The sequence below is a fragment of the Mus caroli genome, unplaced genomic scaffold (genome assembly GCF_978045245.1).
Source record: "Mus caroli unplaced genomic scaffold, Mus_caroli_1 scaffold_18, whole genome shotgun sequence".
In the NCBI taxonomy this organism is placed as follows: Eukaryota; Metazoa; Chordata; class Mammalia; order Rodentia; family Muridae; genus Mus; species Mus caroli.
The window spans coordinates 44,800,598-44,820,722 of record NW_028227273.1 but is presented as its reverse complement, the minus strand read 5'-3'; the positions used below and the strand labels follow the sequence as shown (position 1 = coordinate 44,820,722).

At 48.4% G+C, this 20,125-nt stretch overlaps 1 pseudogene; it reads left to right on the top strand.

The window, feature by feature from the left end:
• The first annotated feature begins 66 nt into the window (after positions 1-66).
• Positions 67-9,582, top strand: LOC110312266 (potassium channel subfamily K member 17-like; annotated as a pseudogene).
• Positions 9,583-20,125: the final 10,543 nt, after the last annotated feature.

The window sequence follows — 20,125 nt, the reverse complement described above, 5'->3', positions numbered from 1 at the left end:
AGGTTTGCATGCTGGCCTCAGAGCCCGTTTCCCTGGTTCCTCAAAGGGGACCCGGAAAAACCCAACATGAATCATGATGGCCAAACTGCCAATGCCACCTTCATAGTCAGGAAGCCTTGAGCTGCAACCAAAGGCTGAGTTGGTTTTTGCGTTCACTGTTACACACTAGGCACACCACAGGACCCCCCCCCCCCACTGTGTGCCAGGACTCCTCTTGCTGTATCTTCACTCTCTAAGGACTGAGTTGGCCCCCATTGTAACAACCCTAGAGCCTTGACAGGGACAAACCTGGAGAGAATGAGTGTTCGGGACAGTGGCTGGAGGAAGGGACCTGAACACACACACACCCAGGGGTACTTTAGGTGCACACAGGGAACTGTCCATAGTAGGCTCACAGCTGTGGAACTCTAAACACAAAGGCTACCTGCCAGCACTCTCCAGCTTTCCTTGGCCACAAGTGAAGGTGGATTCCTGAAGAAGCCTCAGGGTATCATCTACGTGTCCCACCACCTTCTGAACATGACCTCCCTTGATCCCCAGGGCATCCCTGTTCCTCATTACTCCTTGTGAGAAGCAGGAGGAATAACAGATCTCAGAAGCCTTACAGAATGAGTTCCCTGGGGCCTAGGCTTCCATGGGAACATCCGCACCTGGTCCTTCTGCCGGATTTCAGCACTGTGGGCCTGAAGGGAGGACAGGCCAGTCTTAAGAAGACGAATTCTTCCTCAGATTTCCTTTCTCCCCAGTTGCAAGAAGGTTTCTAAGCATCTCTGTCTTTGCAGCATTTGGGGAGAGAATCCAGGAGGTTGAGGGGAGTCCCTAGGGAGGACCCACATCCACAGAGGATTTTCTACCCCCAGGACTTACCGCCAGTCAGTAAAGGGCTGAAATCTGAATTCCTCCGTCAGCTCTATACATGCTGGTCCCTGCCTCGGCTCTTCCATCAGCTCTATACATGCTGGTCCCTGACTCGGCTCTGAGACCTCTTCCAGAGCAGCTAGGATAAATCTGGGTCCACAAATTTCTGCCTCCCTCATACACAGACTTACCTTAGCCAGCTGGGCTCTTTGAGTTCTTTAAGGGAACCTAGTGTGACACTGAGTACAACAAGCACTTGCAGGAAGTCCCTGGTGTGACAAGTTAGACAGGAGCTCTGTGACAATAAACCTGGCTGTTTCTCTTGTGCACTGTGGATTTCAACAGTCTTCTCACTGAGGGGAAGTTCTTGGGGCTCAGAGCTGGGGAGTGGGGAGGGAGGGAGTCTGGGTCCTTCCCTCCCCTGGCCTGTGGCTACCTGGCAACCCTCTCATTTCCCCTGGCTTCAACTTTCCAGTAAGCTATCAGTTTGTCCCTGGATTTGGATCTTTGAGGGTGGATAGGGCTATTGCACCCTGCTGTAACTCTTCAGCAGTGGAAACAGGCCACCAGCAGGCACTTGCTTAGAGAAGGTCCCCTCCTGGCCTCTCTTGCCCATTCCTGATTCCTGTCCACCATAGCACACCTGGGCTCCGTGATCTCCGGAGACACCCTGCTGGGCCTGGGACTGGCAGGTGCCAGGTTCAAGGCTCCTATTGCTTTCCTACTTGGCTTACCTGGCACCAGGCACCGGTGTGTTCTAGACACTGAAAGATCATGCCATCAAAAACTCCAGTCTCAACTTCCAGTGCAACAAATGTGAGCTTCTACAGAATGCCAAGAGTCTAGATGGCTTGATGCTGGACCTACCGATCCAGGTAAGGGAACTAGCAAAACCAGCCAAAGAAAGAAGCAATGGGTGGGATAAAAAGCTTGAAGCTCATTGCAGGGATGAGGAGGGTTCTGGCCCCAGATAGTGAAGTGCTGAGAGAGGCAGAGTCAATAGTCTTGGAAAGAATGGCTTATGTGGTTGGGAGGGGCGAGGTAACCACCGGGAGGGGCTGGATCCAGTGGAGAGGGCCTCACTCTATCAAGGAGAGGGGCTGCATCTTTAAGGAAGTGAGAGGGCAGTACTATCACTGTGGGAAGAGCCATCCAGAACACAGCCATTAGAGAATGCAGACAAGTGCTTCCCTGGGTCACAAGCTACAAGGCTGTCAAGAGGAGACAGGGTTGTGTTTGGTCTGATCACCCCACTGTGGTGGGGCTTGCTGAGACAAGGGGCAAAGGATAAAAGGCCACACCCAACCTCTTTCAAAGGACAGGGGAGGGGCAAATACCTTGGAGGCATGGCCAGACTCTAAGGAGGAAAGTATGTTTTTCTAGGCTAGACCCAGAGTAAAGCAGCTTGCCCAAACCACTGGGGAAGCCAGCTGGGCTGCATCTGAAGCTAGGCAGAGCAGGGACTGTCTGGCCACCATCAGTAAATGCTTCCCTTACAGCCTTTCCCTTGCCCAGCACATTCCTCACTAGCCTCCGCATCCCCCTAAGAGATGAACCGAGGCTCAGCGAGGTTTAGCCTAAACGCACAGCCAAGAGCTGAGGCTGTTTATCAAGTGCAGCTGGAGGCTGCACTTGCATAGACCTGTGCACCTGTATGGATATTTCTTAGAATCCCATGACTTTATGTCCAAGGCATGGTATGACCTCCCCTGGCTCTGCTGCTGTTGTCCTGACCTCCTAAATGTCTTCTCAGTGGGAAGACCCTCCAAGAAAACCCAGCATCACTCTGTCCACAAAGTCTCCTGCCTCTGCCCTGTCATCTCTGCATTTCCACAGTGTGGTAGCCCTAACAAGACAGCAACATTCCCCGCTGTTAGTATTTTGCTTTGCAGATAAGAAAAACTAGACATGTAAAAGCTGAAACCCTCCCAACACAGCCTCCTTTGGACCAGAAACAGTCTTGGTGGTCCCAGAGCATAGGTAATTCAGTTCTCCTGTGTTCCGCCGAAGGCTGAGGTCATAGCTCTGTCATCCTCTGGCAACAGCAGCCTATTGCGTCCTGTGAGATTAGGGCTGAGCTAGACAGTTAAGCCACCCTGACCTGACTCCGGGATAAGCTGGAGAAGGACTTATCCCCATGTTATCTGCCTCTGGGAAGCCCTTGATTGGTAGAAAAGGCAGAGACTCCCCGCCCCCAATAGACTTGGAATAAAGGATGAGATATTGTGTTAAGTTTTCCTGGGGACACATGAAAAATTCTCTTCAAGTCAGATAGGGCACCAGGGATTAATTGACCAAAGAAACAATCCCACTCACTTCTAGCTGGAGGAACCAGGGGGTTTATTGGAGTTACTAATAGGAATGTGGATGATTCAAAGGCAGCAGCATCACTGAAAAGTCCATCCCATTATGGGTGACACCTCACATCCCTAGAGCTCACAACACAACTTAAAGGCAGCTCTATTGATGGTTCTCCCCAGCAGTTGTTACTGTGAGATTTAACTTTGGGGACCGGGTTTGTGAATCCTGTGCCCTCCTGAGCTTCCTGAGCCTGGAAGTCTCGGAGCTTTTCTCCTTCCTCCAGGAGGAAGTTTTTCCCTGTGGAGAAACTGTCTATACAACAAGAGTGTGGTTGTAGGTATGGCACAGACATGGGAGAGGGGGTGTCTTGGGGGTGCAGGGGCCCATCCTCCTCTCTCAAGATCCTGTTGGTCACTGCATCACTTCCTCCAGGACATCACCCAAACATATAAAGTTGGGACCTACCTCCTGGGAAATACGCCAGCATGGGGCGCTGGGAGTTTGTAGGCTCTTACTTCTTTTCCGTGCCCACCATCATTACCATTGGTGAGGGCAGCATGGGACAAGCTGCTGGAACTTTGGAGGTGGCCTTACCCTGAGGGGCAATGGTTCCAGTGATTGCACCCCAGAGGGTATGACAGGGTGTGACACCTGTAGCATACCTCCAAGCCTCTTACAAGCAGCCTCAGGACACATGGACCTGGCTTCTGCACTTCCCCAGACACCAGGGGAGCTGTGTGCATATTCAAGTTTGGGGGCTGATGCACTGGGGGACTTTGGTCATCCCACCTGTCCCTGCAAACTCTCCCAGTGCATCAGCATCCCTTGGCCCCTAACACTGTCCTCCGGACCCATTTCTCCTCCAGAACCAGGGTGATGTGGAGCCTGTCTTAAAAACACTTAGGACTGTTGTGTGGAAATAGTGTGGACAGAAACCCAGAATCCCTGCAGCCCTGGATTTCAGGAACCGACCCTGATCAGCTGCCCAAAAGACCTTGCCCTCAGTCTTGCCTGCATGACCCAGGACTTACCACCAGGTGGCAGGCTCACACTGCTGATGACTTAGGCTCCACCACCACTGCCTCTTCCCTCTTCTGGAACCAGCATCCTTATATCCTTCCTTGCCTTGTCTTTCCAGCACTCCACTACAAGGCTCACTCTCGAACACCTCCCTAGCATCCCACTTATTCAGACCATCACTTTGTGATCTCAGCGCTTGAGAGGTGGAGACGGGGTTAAAAAAACAGGTTACATTAAAAAGTTTGAGGCCAGCCTAGAGGCAACATAAAAGCCTGGTTTAAGACAAACAAAACAAAGCGTGAATGGAAAGGGAAATGAGAGAGAGAGAGAGAGAGAGAGAGAGAGAGAGAGAGAGAGAGAGAGAGAGAGAGAGAGAATCAGATGCCCATATGGCAACCTCCCATCTTGATTCATCGGTCCATTCATTCAGCCTGGCACCCACTGGATGCTCAGGGACTGGCATTCCCACCTACAATGTGGCCCCACTGTGGCCTCTCATCACCCCCTCCCCCATGACAGGTCTGGAGCCCAATTTAAAGTCAAGCAAAGTGGCTCAGAAAGATCAAGCCTTGCCCAAGTTCCCAAAACCTTGCAGGAGTCAGAGTCCAAGAAGTGGAGCCAGAATGGACAAGAACTCCAGAGCCCAACAGCAACCTGATGTGCCAGCCTTGCTCTGTCTAGTCATCAGGCCTGGCTAGGCAGCAGCTGCCACCTCCAGCATGGAAGTGAAATGACCAGGGTGGCCATGCCCAGAGATGAAGGAGGTGTCCCCTCAAATACGCCTCCCTCCTGCATTGGAGGATGCAACAGGAGCCTGGCTGCCTGCTAGCACTCCATCAGCTGGGCCACTTTATGTAGTGTGGGGTGCACCAATGTGCCCACCAGCTGGGGAGCAGCTAACAGGTGAGGCAGTGGCCACAAACCTGGATGAATCGCTTCCAGCTGGGAGACTGTGGTGGAAATGGAGTTTGGGAGCAGAAGGGAGAGGAATGGGAGGCTGGTGGTGAGGTTGGGGGAGCAAAGCCCAGGACAGGGTCTGTGATCATGTCCATGGTGAGGATGAGGATGGCAGGAGTCAAAGCCACCCCAAGCTTTTGGCAGGAAACGTGAGGGGGCACAAGCTGGAGAGGCTGGGCATAGACAGAGCCTCAGGCCGATGCTGTGCGTTCCAGGACCCTGCAGGCAAGGAGGCTGGCAGGCCCTGCTGCACTGCTCTCTGACCTCCAGTCCTTCATGCTGCTGCCTCCACTTCTCTTCTCCCACATGGAAGGCTGGAGCTACGAGGAGAGCTTCTGCTTCACCTTTGTCATGCTCAGCACTGTGGGCTTCAGCCATCACATGAGTGGCTGGGGTAGGGGAGCTGGTTAGGTGGGAACTCACCTGCCTGAGAACTCACCACAGGTGACTGACTGGTCTTTCATGGGGGTGGCTTGGTGGGCCTGGGACACAGCTTGTAGCCTAAGTAGGCTCTGGCCTTTCCCAGCCAGGTGGGTTATGATCTCTCAGCTCTTTCCCGTCTGTGTGGAGCTGTCCTCCATAGCTATGGGGTCAACTGGTCCCCTAGAGGGACACAAGGCCTTTGAGCCTCCCTCATGCATCCTATTCCCCTGCTCTAGGCGAGGACCAAGGTGGAACAGTCAGGGGGCTTAAAACACCTTGTCTCCCTTGGACTTCACGGGGAAAACAACAGCCAAACTATAAGCCTTCCAAGAAGGCCCCAAATAGGGTTCATCAGTGCTATGACTTAGAGCCATGGCAGGCACCCAGAGGCAACTGAGTTTATACGGGACAGCGTAAGTAAGTATTCAGAAGGTGGGACTGGAGGGACAGTAGCCCCGGTTGCCTCAGCATCCCTCTCTGTCTCTCTGTCTCTGTGTCTGTGTCTCTGTGTCTGTGTCTCTGTGTCTGTGTCTCTGTGTCTCTGTCTGTGTCTGTGTCTGTGCCTGTCTCTCTCTGTGTCTGTGTCTATGTCTGTGTCTCTGTGTCTTTCTGTCTCTGTCTCTCTGTGTCTCTGTGTCTGTCTTTGTGTCTCTCTGTGTCTGTGTCTGTGTGTCTTTCTGTCTCTCTGTCTCTTTGTGTCTCTCACTCTCCTGCTATCCCCGAAAAGAGCTAAGACTGAAGGCCACATGTTCCTTCTCTACAGAGGAGGGAGGGCAGCCTTGGGGACACCACACCCTCCATTAGACCATGACCCTGGACTGGGGAGGAGAAGGAGAAGGCCTGTCGTGAGAATTTTCTCTTGAGGTGGGATCTGGGGAACTAGACAGCTCTCCCTACTCTTTCTAAGACCTCCAATGACAAACCAAAACGTTTGCTTCCATTAAAGTGGAATACATCCACGAATATACTGAGTTTACTTACAGAGCCTTGGTGAGGGATCACAGACAGGAGCTTGGGTAAAGTATCTACAATGGAAGGTTTTCACCCGGCATGGGTGGTGACTTCCCCATAGTTACATAGATGGAACCCCCTCCCCTAGTCCTTCCCAGCCTATATACCCTCACCTTCCTCAAGACCCCAGACCACGTGCACTTAGGGCAGAGCTGCATACAGCTGCCTGGGAGGAATTGCTGGATATTCAGACTCTCCCTACCTCCTCCTTCTGAGCGGGGGGGTCAACAGAGCATTCCACAAGCCCAGCTGTGACCAACTTTGCACATGAGTCCAGCTGATCTGATAAAAATGGAGGCAATTAGGCTCAGAGGAGATAGCCCTATACTGTGGAGTGCCGGGTATTGGGAATTAAAGGGATGGGAGAGACCTGAGTCCCACCAGAGCTCGGGGAGACTGCCATGGGACCCCACGGAAACATCGCAGGACGGGCGTGGGGCCTCACATGCCTCAGGACCCTGCTGGCGGCAGGGGAAGAAGGTATAGTCTCAGCTCTGACTCTCGGGCACCATAGACTGCTTGGTACCATGGAAGAGATGGTTTGGGGGTTTTGGGGTTCCTGGGCCACATGGAGCCAGGGATGACAGGTTCTTGCTCTCAGACATCCCAGGCCACTGTATGTTGCAGAAGAGCTGAGTACAGACCCTCAGGCAAACTCTGGTGTGGGGGCCGAAGGGGAAAGGGTAGGGAGAGAGCTCTAGCAGGTTATCTTGGGGACAAGAGAGTCTGGCCAGCTCAGGCGTTGAGCTCAGTGGGCGGCTTGGGTTGACTGGCAGCAGTGGCTGGAGAGCAGGAAGGCCTCCCAGCAGGAGGTTAGGGAAGCCTGCTCCATTACTCCAGCATAACAGATCTCGATGAGCAGAGACAGTCCATGGTTTTAGAGCTTTGTTGTAGAAAAGCAGAGAGAGAGAGAAGAGTAAAGAGGCAGAGGGTGGCCATGGTCACATGGAGAGAGGGGAGAATGGAGTGGGAGAGAGGGAGCAAGAGGGCTAGAGAGAAAGCAAGAGAAGCAAGAGAGAGAGGAGGACCAAGCAGTTCTTTTTATAGTGGGATGGGCTACCCTGTTGTTGCAGGGTAACTGTGGGACAGAGCATACCTGGCTATTGCCAGGTAACTGTGAGGGTGGAGTCTGGACAGCCTACGTGACTGATGGCCACAGAATGATGGAGTTGAGGACTCATGGTGTCAGGCGTCTGTGTCTGGGGGTGTGGTTCACTGTTCCGTCCCTTGTAGGATGTTCTACCGGGTCTCTGGAGTAAGCCTCACTTGACCAGAACACAGACTGCCTCTTTTGGTCCCACACAATACAACAGAGCCCTCCCCAAATTCCTTTAGTGGACTTGAGACAAGGCTCTGACAATATGACAAGCCACTCACAAGATACTTAGAGAAGTGTCACCCCCATTTTATCAAAAAAGAAGCTGAAATTCAGAGAGGCCAAGCCATTTGCCTGAGACATCTCAGTGAGCTTCTAATCTGTTTGTTTCCACAATTTGCACTAGTTCTAGAACCTTCTCTTGGCCTCTGTGTCCCTAATTGTAAAGGGTCCAGCTGGGGGCTTGCTGGGAGCCGTATCACTGCCTTCTAGCCTCTGGGTTTAAAGTCCTCTGCCTTAGTCTTCTCCTCCCCTGAGAGGGGGGTCTCATACTGGGGACCCCGCTATCACAACCTGGTTTTTCACAACTCAGGAAGAATTCTTCCAACTGGGTCAATGCTTATCTCTGCCCTCTCGGTGGGAACCTGCGTGAGCTGCAGCCAGCATTTTGGAGAATCAGGCTTGCCCCGCCCACTTCAAGGGACATTCCTGAAGACTTCTTTCTCTGCTCTTTTCCCACTCTTTCTCCTGCCAGACTAGGACTGTTGCACAAGACTGCACAGGTTGACAGGTGCACAGCCCTGGAGGGTTCCTATCCATACAGTGTAAAGAGGCCTAGCATTCAGGGAGTCACATACCCTCCATATTCTTGGTCCCTCTGGTGCTTAAGATCGTATACCATGGCTATTTTCTTTGAAAACTTTCAGGGTTTTCCCACAGTCTGAGGGTGGACCTGACATTCTACAACTGAACATGGGTATGTGGTTTAACCCTGTCATCACAGTGTTTTAACAAGGCAGGGGCAGGAGGTATGTGAATTCAAAGACAGGTCTACATCAGAAGATGTCTCAAAAACAAGAAAGTTACCCAATAAAGCATTCTCTAGATATGGACACTCTGAAAGTGGGCGCAAAAGATTCAGCCCGCCTCCACGGAGGGCATACATGGCATAGCCAATGACCATGAGAGTGAGGAGCCACCAGGGTCTCTGCCCAGGAGGCTGCTCTGTGAAATGGCAGGGCAGCCTGCTCAGCCTCTTGCTCCAAAACTCCCTACCCTGAGCCCAGGCCAAAGTCCTGGATGCTAGAAGGGCAGCTGGGAGAGCAGAACTACACACTGTGTTCCCCGAGGCTGCAAAGGACCACAGGGGAGAGCCTTCATCTGCAAAACCTCTGGCTTATGTACGTGGGGGAAACTGAGGCCAAGAGAAGAGCAGGGAGGTGCCTAAGGCCAACCACAGAAGTTCTGCAAACTTCCATACCTCTTCTTCCAACCGCATCGCAGCTCTCCTGGTCCTTTTGGGATCAACTAACTCCCTTCTTGGGTAGGGATGTTGATCCCTTAAACACACACACACACACACACACACACACACACACATACACATACACCTGTGGATTCTCTTCAGGATGGCCTCGTTGGCCCTGATCATCAAAATGATTCTATCCTTTCTTGAGAGTTCATGGGACGAGTGTGTCCGCTCCTTAATCTGTTCCAAGGGGACATCAAGGCCTGAAGCTGAAGGCATGGTCAAGAAAAGGGACACAGGCTATAATCCCCAGTTATCACATCTAGAAACTTCCACTCTGTACAATATGACAGTGACAACTATCTTTGTCCCAGGATCCCTGGATCTTCCTTCTCAGACCTCTGATTTTAAGCACGATTTCCTGTCCTTTCCAGCTGAGTACAGCTAGATGATTCAAGTTCATCCAATAGGCTATACAGAGAACTTCCCATGCAATATATGGAATGTGACTCTGGTGATGGAATGTCCCCTCTCCCCCTGCTTCTTTCGTCTATCTACTATAAGGCTGGCATGGTGGTGAGAGCTCCAACAGCCATACTGCACCACAAAGTAGCATGATTGAGACTCATAGCACAGTAGAAAAGGCAGCCTGGAGTCCTGGTCATCCCAGAGTCATTGGAACAAACCACGATTGGACAATGACTTGATTCACACAAGACCAATACCTGATGTATTTGAAGCTATTGCTTGGGTGTTTCCAGAACAATGAAACCTAAATTCTAATGAATTTAAATATGCATCCATACGCACAGCAACTGAGGCTGGAACCCACAGAGAGAAACAGCCATGAGTGAGCGTGCCAGGGACATGGAGGAGGGATGGACAGAGGGGAGGAAGGCTCATGGCCCTTCCACCCTCTGACCTCCCTGAGGAATCCACAGCGTTTGAGGGCGACTCTCAGGACTGATCCTGCCAGCAGTGTAACAGCAACCAAGCCAGCTACTGGATGTTTCCTTGCTTTCTCAAAGTGAGATAAGCAACAGCATTCATGCCTCTCTGCTTCCTGACTCCATGCACAATGTGACCAGCCACCTCCTGTCACCACGTCTTCTCATCCACAGTGGACTGTGTCCCTGTAGGACTGTGTACCAAGTAAATGCTTCCTCCTATCACCAGGACTTGTCATCCATGGGAGACTGCATTTCCCTAGAAATGCAAGTACATGCTTCCTCCCTTAAGTCGCTTCTTTCAGGTATCTGTCACCTCGATGAACAAGTAACTAATGCAATCATGTAACAAAATGATGCAAAATTGAGTGGCACAAAATACCATTGGTTTTAACCAAGGTTTGAACTTCAGCCAGGCTTCGGTTAGGACACTTGCCTTATCTTAGTGCCACTAACTGGGGTCTAGACATGCCTGTCCCGACACATGCAGGCCTGGGGATGCCTGTTCACAACTTGCCGTGTGCCAGTGCTGCTTGTATCACAGGTGTGCATTTTCACACATCTGCCATGCCCCAGTGCTGCTATTTAGCGCCCTAGGTACTCCTTTTCACACATGCTTTGTCCCAAGGCAGCCACATTCTTCCTGAGCATGCCTGTTTACACAATTGCTGTGTTTCAGAACTTCCACTTGGTGGCCTGGCGATGCTCGCGTGCACGTTTGCAGTGTCTCTGACCCACCAACTGGTGGCTAGCGCATGCCTCTTCACTCATTTCAGAAATAACATGGGGTCAGCGTGCCCATAAAACCTTCATATTATGCTACTCGGAAATGACACGGGTGTCCATATGCCCATACCCATCTCCACCTGACAGGGTTCAGAAATGGCATGTGAGCCAGTATGCACAAAACACCATCATATGACCAGGATGGGAAATAACATGGGATCCAATATGTAAACACCTTACCCATAAGACTCGGCTCTGGAATGGCATCGGAACCAACATTCCCATATTCCCCCTCACATCACTGGGCTTAGGGACGGCATGCGGCTAACATGCTCATACTTCTCATATAAGTGGGCTGGTAAATAGCATGGGAGCTATCTTAGTCAGGGTTTCTATTCCTGGACAAAACATCATGACCAAGAAGCAAGTTGGGGAGGAAAGGGTTTATTCAGCTTACACCTCCAAACCACTGTTCATCACTAAAGGAAGTCAGGACTGGAACTCAAGCAGGTCAGGAAGCAGGAGCTGATGCAGAGGCCATGGAGGGATGTTTCTTAGTGGCTTGCTTCCTCTGTCTTGCTCAGCCTGCTCTCTTATAGAACCCAAGACTACCACCCACAAGGGGATCTCCCACCTTGATCACTAATTGAAAAAATGCCTTGCAGCTGGATCTCGTGGAGGCACTTCCTCAGCTGAAGCTTCTTCCTCTGTGATAACTCCAGCTGTGTCAAGTTGACACACAAAACCAGCCAATACAGGAGCCAACAGGACCATATGCCCTACATAGGTGACCAAACTTGGAAATTACATGAGCGCTAACATGCCCAGACACTCCTCCATATGTCCAGTCTTGGAAATGTCATGGGACCAACAAGCTTGTATAGCCCCACATAGAACCAGGTTTAGAAATGGCATGGAGGCCAACATATAACCCCAGTATGGTTAGAACAAAAAGTGACATAGGGCCAAAATGCCCATAGATCTCCCCTTATGACAGGCAAATGGCATATGCTCACATAATCCCATTCTAAAATGCCTTGGTCGTCAAGGTGCCCATACACTTTTCCACATGACGAGGCTCAGACATGGCATAGAGGCCAGCATGCCCAGAAACCTCATTAGATGATGGGTTCATAGATGGCATGGGCCCCACCATGCCCACATACCCCAGCATTTTACTATTCTTGAGAATGGCATGAGGTATACATTCTCTGGTTGTTTAGCTTGGGGTATTTGTGGGACTCCTAACACTGGGGAAGGGAGGGTCTCTGACTCTTTTTCCTGCTCTTGGGAACCTTACCTTTACTGGGTTGCCTTGCCCAGCCTTGACATGAGGATTGGTGCCTAGTCTGATTGCATCTTGTTATGGCGGTTGATATCACTGGGAGGTCTGCACTTTTCTAAAAGGAAATGGAGGAGCAGTGGATCTTGGTAAGAGGGGAAATGGGGAACAGGCAGTAGGAGGAATCGGGGAAGATGAGGCTCCATGAGAGAAGAATAAATAAAAAGATAAAAGGAAAATGGCAAGAGGCGAATATGCTCATACACACCCACATATAACTGGTCTCAGAAAAGGCATAGAGTCCAGATGCCAATTATACTACTTAGGTGACCAGGCTCAGAAATGCAGTTGAGTACAACATGTTCACCCACCCTCCCATGTGACTGGGCTTGGAAATGGCATAGGACCAAGAGGTCTGTATATCAACTCACATGAGTGGGTTCATAAATAGCATGGCAGTCAACATGCACCATATCACCCCCTTAGAACTGGGTTTGGTGATGGCATGGGGTCAGCAAGCCTACATAGCCCACGTTGGACTGATGCTCAGAGATGGCATTAGCCCAACATGCCTATTCATCCCCTCATGACCAGGTATGGTCATGGCATGGGGCCAACATGCCCATGTAAATCTCTATATGAATGGGCTCAGAAGTGTCCTGAGGACATCACGAGTCCCATATACCGCTGACTTTAATGAGACTTAGAAATCTTATAAGGGCCAGAATTTCTATTCATCCTTCCACTTAACCAAGTTCATAAAATGCCCTCATGGTGCAATACGGACATGGCCACCAAGGCCAGTATTGAGGCAGGCTAGTCTGACTCCATGACAGGCTTCAAATTGGCAGTTCGGGAGACTAGGTCTAAATCTCTGTCACCAAAAATGGACAAGTACAAGCAAGTCCAGTCCTCAGAAGCTGCCCCATCACCTGGCCTGAGACAAGGATAATGGGTCTGCAGCAGTTTCCAGACTTCCTCAGCAACAGTTTCTAGGCCCCAACAACCAAGCAATGGTTCTGGAATGTCCCTAGAGATAGAGCCAACAGATTAAGATAGAGGTCACCTAACCCTCCCTGGAATTCCCCTAGTGTGCTTTAAATCAGGCTTCGAGCTCACTGAGGCACCTCCATCTTAGAAGATAGTATGCCCTAGCAGGCTGGATTTCTGCAGAATAAAACACTCCCTGCTTTTGCATACTATTTGAGTCTAGGGTATCGCTCTTTGGTAAATCATAGACCCTTACTGGACAGGGTTAAATCAGTTGTCTACCACAATTGCCTCTCAGAGTCCAACTCCATAGGTGCCAAACGGGCCTTGGATTGCAGCCAATGTAGGAGCAGGGACCACATCTTTGGAGTGTTGTTGAGGCTTGGTTTGTACAGTAATGTTAACTGCTGGCTCTGGTTGCTCTCAGGATGAGGAGATTCTTCTCACCTAGACCCAGGTGATGCTCTGCAACCTTGCCCCCGCCAGTTATCCCTGATTGGTGGATAAAGATGCCTACAGCCTATAGCTGGACAGAAGAGAGATAGGAAGGGTTTCCTTTCTGGGCTTGGAGTCTGAGGAGAGACCAGGAAGAAAAGGAGGAGAAAGAGAAAGAGGAAGAGGAGGAAGAGGAGGAGGAGAAGGTAGAGAGAAGATACCATGGGAGAGGTGAGCCATGAAAATGTGGCCATGGGGCTAGCCAATTAGAGTTAAGAGCTGCCCAGGTGGAATACGGCAAGCTATAACTTGGGATTATCGATGAGGAAGTAGATTTTAATAACTAAGAGGGTAGATATCTACACAGCTCTAGTGCATTAAAGGCTTATATAAATATAAAAGTTGTCTGTTTTTATCATGGAACTGAAGGACAAAGGCGGGGTAGAAACCACGGGTTGATATTATTTATTTTCCACTACTGAATATAGGCAATAATGTAGCCACAGGAGTACAGAGGAGGCCAAACAGGGTCTAGGAGATACTGAGCCAGGGCTGGGTGGCTGGAAAGATTGTGAGTTCAGCTCAGCGAACACTGTCATGCATCATTCTGTCCCTGCACAGCTGGGACAGTCACACATGGGACTAAATCATGTGTTATGCTGGGAGGGTTGGGGCAGGGAATTTAGACCTGGCCTATAAATAAGGTGCCAGGGCCAGTAGGGTTCTTGCCTCACATTGCTAAGTGTAGAATCCTCTAAAAGCCAATAGGAGGTTCTGACCCTCATCGGAGGGACGAACCTAGTCACCAGGGCTCTGGCTACTGCAGGAGCCTCTCAGCACCCTTGGAATTGAGCTTCATGAAGAAATAAGAGCCTTGGTGGGGAATGGGGGCTGACTTCTGTCAGTTTCTATCTGAAACCACACCTATGCCTCTGTCTAACCCCAGGGACCTGCAAGTGGCCTGGGATGTAATGTGCAGAAGATTAAGACCTCAAAGCAGGAGCTGATTCCTAGTGCTTTTTACAATCATCACTCCATACCATTATGCAGTCTCAGAAATAATATCACTTTTTATTTTGGTGTTTGCTGAGGTAACTATGCTGGAAGTCTAATTCTGCTGTTAATCCTGTGGGCTCAAAACTACATTTTATTCACTATTGACAAGTACAGAGTGTATGGCTCTCTCATCCAGGATCACATCCCTAAAGAGTAAGAAAGAGCCTGTGACCAAAGCCCAAGAACAAACAAACTCTCGTTCTTTGGAAAAAGAATGTAGTCATTGGCAATATTATGAGCAGGAGGCTGCTACCCTGAAGCTGGAAGCCAAATGCAAAGGAAACAGGCTTTGTCTCAAGGCAGAGCTAGTCCTGTCTGGTTGCAACCTAATGGAGTGTCTGTATTATACTGCTAGCGAAAGGGGTCCAGTAAAACACTGTGGTAGGACAGAAGGTCTAGTTCCTGTCTTTCCTCTTCTCGGACCATTGGACTGGAGATGATTGTCCCTTTGAAATTAAATGTCCTTTTGCCTGAAAAGTGTGAGTTACTCAGCCCAGCTCATGGGGGCTCACAGACATCAGGGACCCTGTAGAGGGTCCTATGTGTATATGTGACCTAGGTCTTATGCATGTATGTAATGGCTCAGTAACTTGGTGTTCTTGTGAGACCCTTTTCCTCCTTCTGGATTACTTTGTCCAGCCTTGATGGGATGGCATGTGGCTGGTCTTAGTATACACATGTGCACCACACATGTTTGCACATACATATACCACACACATGCACATATGTATACAGCACACATGCACATATGTATACCACACATGTGCACATACATATACCACATGTCTGCACATACATATGCCAAATATGCACATATGTATACCACACATATGCACATATATACTACATACATATACCATACATGTGCATACATATACCACACATATGCACATACATACACTAAGCACATACAAAAATGGGTTATTCATCTGTGTCTGGTAGTATGTGTAAATTGTTAATATTTTTATTTTTAAAAAACTTTATATTTTTAATTATTGGTACTGGGAATTAGATCTCAGACCTCATATTGCTAGGCACATGGTCTACCAGCTCAGCTACACTCACAGTCGGGTAGGCCTTTTAGGAAACGATTTACTCAGACCCTTCAAGAACAGTTTTCTGGGGGCATCTTTTTTTTTCTTTTTCTTCTTTTCTTCCTATTTTTTTTTCTTTTTTTCCCCTGGAGGCATCTTAAAATATTAAGTTAATAAGAAAGTTACAAGGGAGCCATGTGGTTTTCTGTATAATATTCCAATTTTTCTCTGAGCACATATTACCTAAAATAGAAAAGGAACAACTAAACGAGCCATTTATTAATGACAATTGACATACCTGCCCATTGTGCAAATCCTTGATGTGTTTTGTGTGATTAGGGCGGTCAATGAACGACTTCTTTAGCTCTAGGAAGCTTGAGGTTTAGGAACAGGCAAGGGCAAAGCTGCTCAGCCGCAGAAAGCCACGGTGCCCACGCCAGTCTGCCTGACCCTGGAATCCAGGCTCTCTGTCTTGTGTGATCTGGAGCTTCAGGCAGTGGGAAGAAGCGAGCACAAGCTTTCCACGGCAGTAAGTCCCCCAGAGACTAGATTCTCTGAGGTTCCCATCACCTGGTGGCTCTCCCCTTGTCTGTGGTTCCTATGGCTCTGCCCAGTAGTGTGCTGAACCGTGGAACCAGAGAGCACAGACTATTGGCTTTAAACTCCACTCAGCACCTTTAAAGGAGACGTTAAAGTGACTCTTAAACTTTAGATTTATTCCTTAAAAGGAATGGGAGCATTTTGGCTCCTGAGAGTGTAACAAATGGGATTTACTAGCAGTGAGAGACACTTAAAGTCCTGCTTCCCTCCCCCCGCCACCCCCCATAAATGTTACTGCTTCATTTGGAAAGTAACAGCAACCAAAGATCTTAACATAAGAGCAGATTTAGAACTAGGTCATAACTGTGTGATAAGAATAATATTTTTGATTCACCCTCTTGTATGTCAGGCCAGGGATGTTTTTTATTGGGGCTATTAAGCTTTCCAGGTGGTTTGAAAGGAGGAGAAAAACTTTACTCTTGTTGGCCAGGCTCTTCCATGAGCATTTCATTTATCCCTCTCAGCTGTCCAATGAGGCTTTGTGTGTGTACGTGTGTGTGTTTATGTATGTTGTATGTATGTATATATATATATATATATATATATATATATATGTGTGTGTGTGTGTGTGTGTGTGTGTGTGTTGTGTGTAGTTGTATGAATGTGTGTTGTGTGGGTTATATGTGTGTGTTGTATGTTTAAGTATTGTGTTTATGTGTGTTTTTATGTGTGTTTGTGTATGTGTTATATGTATGTGTGAAGGTCTGTGTGTTGTATGTGTGTTTATATGTGTGCTATGTGTGAGCGTTGTGGGTATGTGTGTGTTGTATGTATGTGGTGTGTACATGGTGTGTGCCTAGGTGTGTGTGGTGTATATGTACATATGTTGCACGTATGTATATGTATGCATATGTGTGTTGTGTGTGTATGTTGTGTTTGTGCATGTTGTGTGTATGTGTGTGTTGTATGCATATGTGTGTTGTAGGTGTGTATGGTGCATATGTGCGTTGTGTGTACTGTGGGTATGTGTGCATTGTGTGTGTTATATGTTGTTTGTGTGTAGTCTGTATGTATGCTGTGTTTGTGTTGTATGTATGTTGTACGTATGTGTATATTGTGTGTGGTGTGTGGTATATGTATGTGTGTGGTAAGTATATGTTTGTGTGTATTGTGTGTTGTGTATTTGTGTATGTGTGATAATGTATGTGTGAGTTATGTGTGTGTTGTGTGTTACCCAAGATTAAACAACAGGATAATATATCATACCTGAGCCATTTCACTGATTGCAAGACGAAAGCTGTGTGTGGTACTGTGCACCTCTGAGGTTTTCTTACCAGGCACAGTGGTCTGTTGCTTCCTTGATTTGTCTAAACTGGCAGGCACCATGACTGTTCTGCAGCTCTGCGCTACCTCAGGACTTTCTTGATCTTTGGGGCATGAATCTTTCCTTCTCTCCCTGGTGGCTCAGGCCCTATCTAACTATAGGCAGGCAGTAGGGCTCTGACTCCAGAGATATCCTGTGCTACCCGCTTCTGCCGTCTGTCTCTGCAGCTACTGCTCTACCAGAATCTTAGACTGCAGTTTTCGAAACAGACACCCCAATTCAACCTCGGCAGCCTTTTTAAAATGTAGATATAGCACTGCTCTTGTATAAGACCTAAGTCCAGTGTCTAGTACCCATGTTGAGTGGCTCACAACAGCCCAGGACTCTAGCTCCAGGGGGTCCAAAGCCCCCTTCCAGACTCCAAGTGTGGAAACCTCCGCAAATACACATACACAATTAAAAATAAAAGAAAAATCTTTTTAAAAATGTACACTAACTATCTGAAGCCCTTGAACATACAAAAGCAGGTAGTAATTTTTTATTTAAAACTGTTATTACATGTATGTATTTACTGGGAGAGAGGATAGCACATGATATATGTATGCAGTTAAGAGGCCATCTCGCCTACCTATGTCACTGTTTCCAATACTTTAGTTCAAGGACTGTCCCTGCGCTGCGGCTTGAAAGACAGCACTGATAGTTTTAGTTTTTAAATGACTTTCGCCAGGAGGTGGCGCTCTTGCTCACGATTACTGTTAACACAATTAGGTCTTAGAATTTGAAAAAGAGCAGCTTTTGAGAATTGACTTTTCTTTGTTTTCTAGTTGAGTTGAGAAACAGGCCATTTACACAGCACGGTCTCTAAAGACTTATTCTACTGTAAAAACGTTTACTCTAGCAGTAGGTGTCTAAAACGTTAAGCGAAACAATGTCCACCCGCTACTATTCACAGACTGAATTTAACAGGGTTCAGGTCCCAAGTCCCATAATTGTATCATTCTAGCTTTTGGCTGCGTAGAACCATAAGGCGAATCACCGTGGTCAGACAGCAAGGGGCCGTGGGTGGCAGAATGCGAATGTGGAGGGTGTTTCAGGAGGTGGCTAACAGCCAAGGAGGAACAGTCGGAAAGGAGCCGGCCACGTGTGGGGAAGGGTTCGTGGGGAGGAGTAACTGAAAGAGGGTTTGCTTAGAGGACTGATTATAAGGAGACTCCCTTCAGTGTGGCGCTAGGGCTCAAACCCGGGACTCTGTGTGTCTGCACGTGCTTGAAAACATTCTTCCACGGAGCCGCAGCACGCTCTCAATTCCAAATGAGCTTTTTCTTGTGCAAGTGAGACTTAGTTGGCCTTTTCGGCTTCCTGTCATTGTCCTCACCCATTGTCTCTGCCTTTGCAGGAACTTGGTGAGAATTTCAGTACATGGAAAAACTCTCCCTAATCCAGCTGGTGTGTATCCAGAGGTCTTGTGTACTGCTGGGACCAAAATATTGTATTAGACAGCTGTACGCTGAAGAATGCCCAGAATAAATAAGTTCTTTCCCCCTCCCCCTCCCCCTCCCCCTCCCTCCTTCTCTCTCTCTCTCTCTCTCTCTCTCTCTCTCTCTCTCTCTCTCTCTCTCTCTCTCTCTCTTTCTGATTAACATGCTATTTTCGGTGAAGCACATCTGATAGAGAAAAATGCATAAGTTTTGCATGAGCTTGCAGGAGACCTTCCTTACTGGAGGGGAAATAGCCAGTAATGCCTTCAGTCTCAAGGTTGCCACAACATATCAGTAAGAAACGAGTCTTTTATCTAAAGGCTACTTTGACCAGTTCTTACTTGTCTCACCACCTTAGTGATATGTTTATTGTTTGTCTTCTCCTGCCTATTAGGATCTAAGTTACCTGACGCTCTCTTCATACATGTCCACCAAAGCCGTCATGCTTGCTTCATGCCAAGCTGTTCATACATATTATCGAATGGCAAGCTAAATTAACAAAGCTTCATTAATTGGACAGACTATTCTCCTAGCACTAAATATACTTCAATGAAATGCTTAAGAAGCTCATATTCTATTCTTAGAGTTAGCATAAAGGGAACAGACCAAGATAATATAGTATATTAAATGTGGAAGTTTAGGGGTCTGCAAGATGGCTCAGGAGCTAAGACTGCTTGTCACCAAGCCTGAAGACCTGTGTTTGACCCCTGGAACACATATGGTAGAAGGACCTCTGACCTCTACTCACACACCAGGCTGCAAGCACAGAACACACATATGCACATTTAACACAGAGATGGAAAAATAACCCACATAATTTAAAAAAGAATTAGGTGTATGGGTGTTTGGGGTGCACATGTCTCTGTGCACCTCTTGTGTGTTTGACGCCTGCAGAGGCCAAGAGAGCATATTGGATTTCTGGAACTGGAGTTATTGATGGTTGTGAGCTGCCATGTGGGTGCTGGGAATTGGACTCCAGTTCTCTGCAAAAGCAGCCAGAGTGCTATTAACAACTGAGCCATCTCTCCAGTCCCAGAAAAAAAAAAATATTTCTTGAAAAGCTGTGGATTTTTTTTTTTTAGCAAAGAAGTATTTAAAAACTGGCACAAGAAAATGATACAAGAACAAAAAATGTTTAGCTCTTAAAAAGTAAAGAGGCGTGTGGTTGCCCATGGTTGT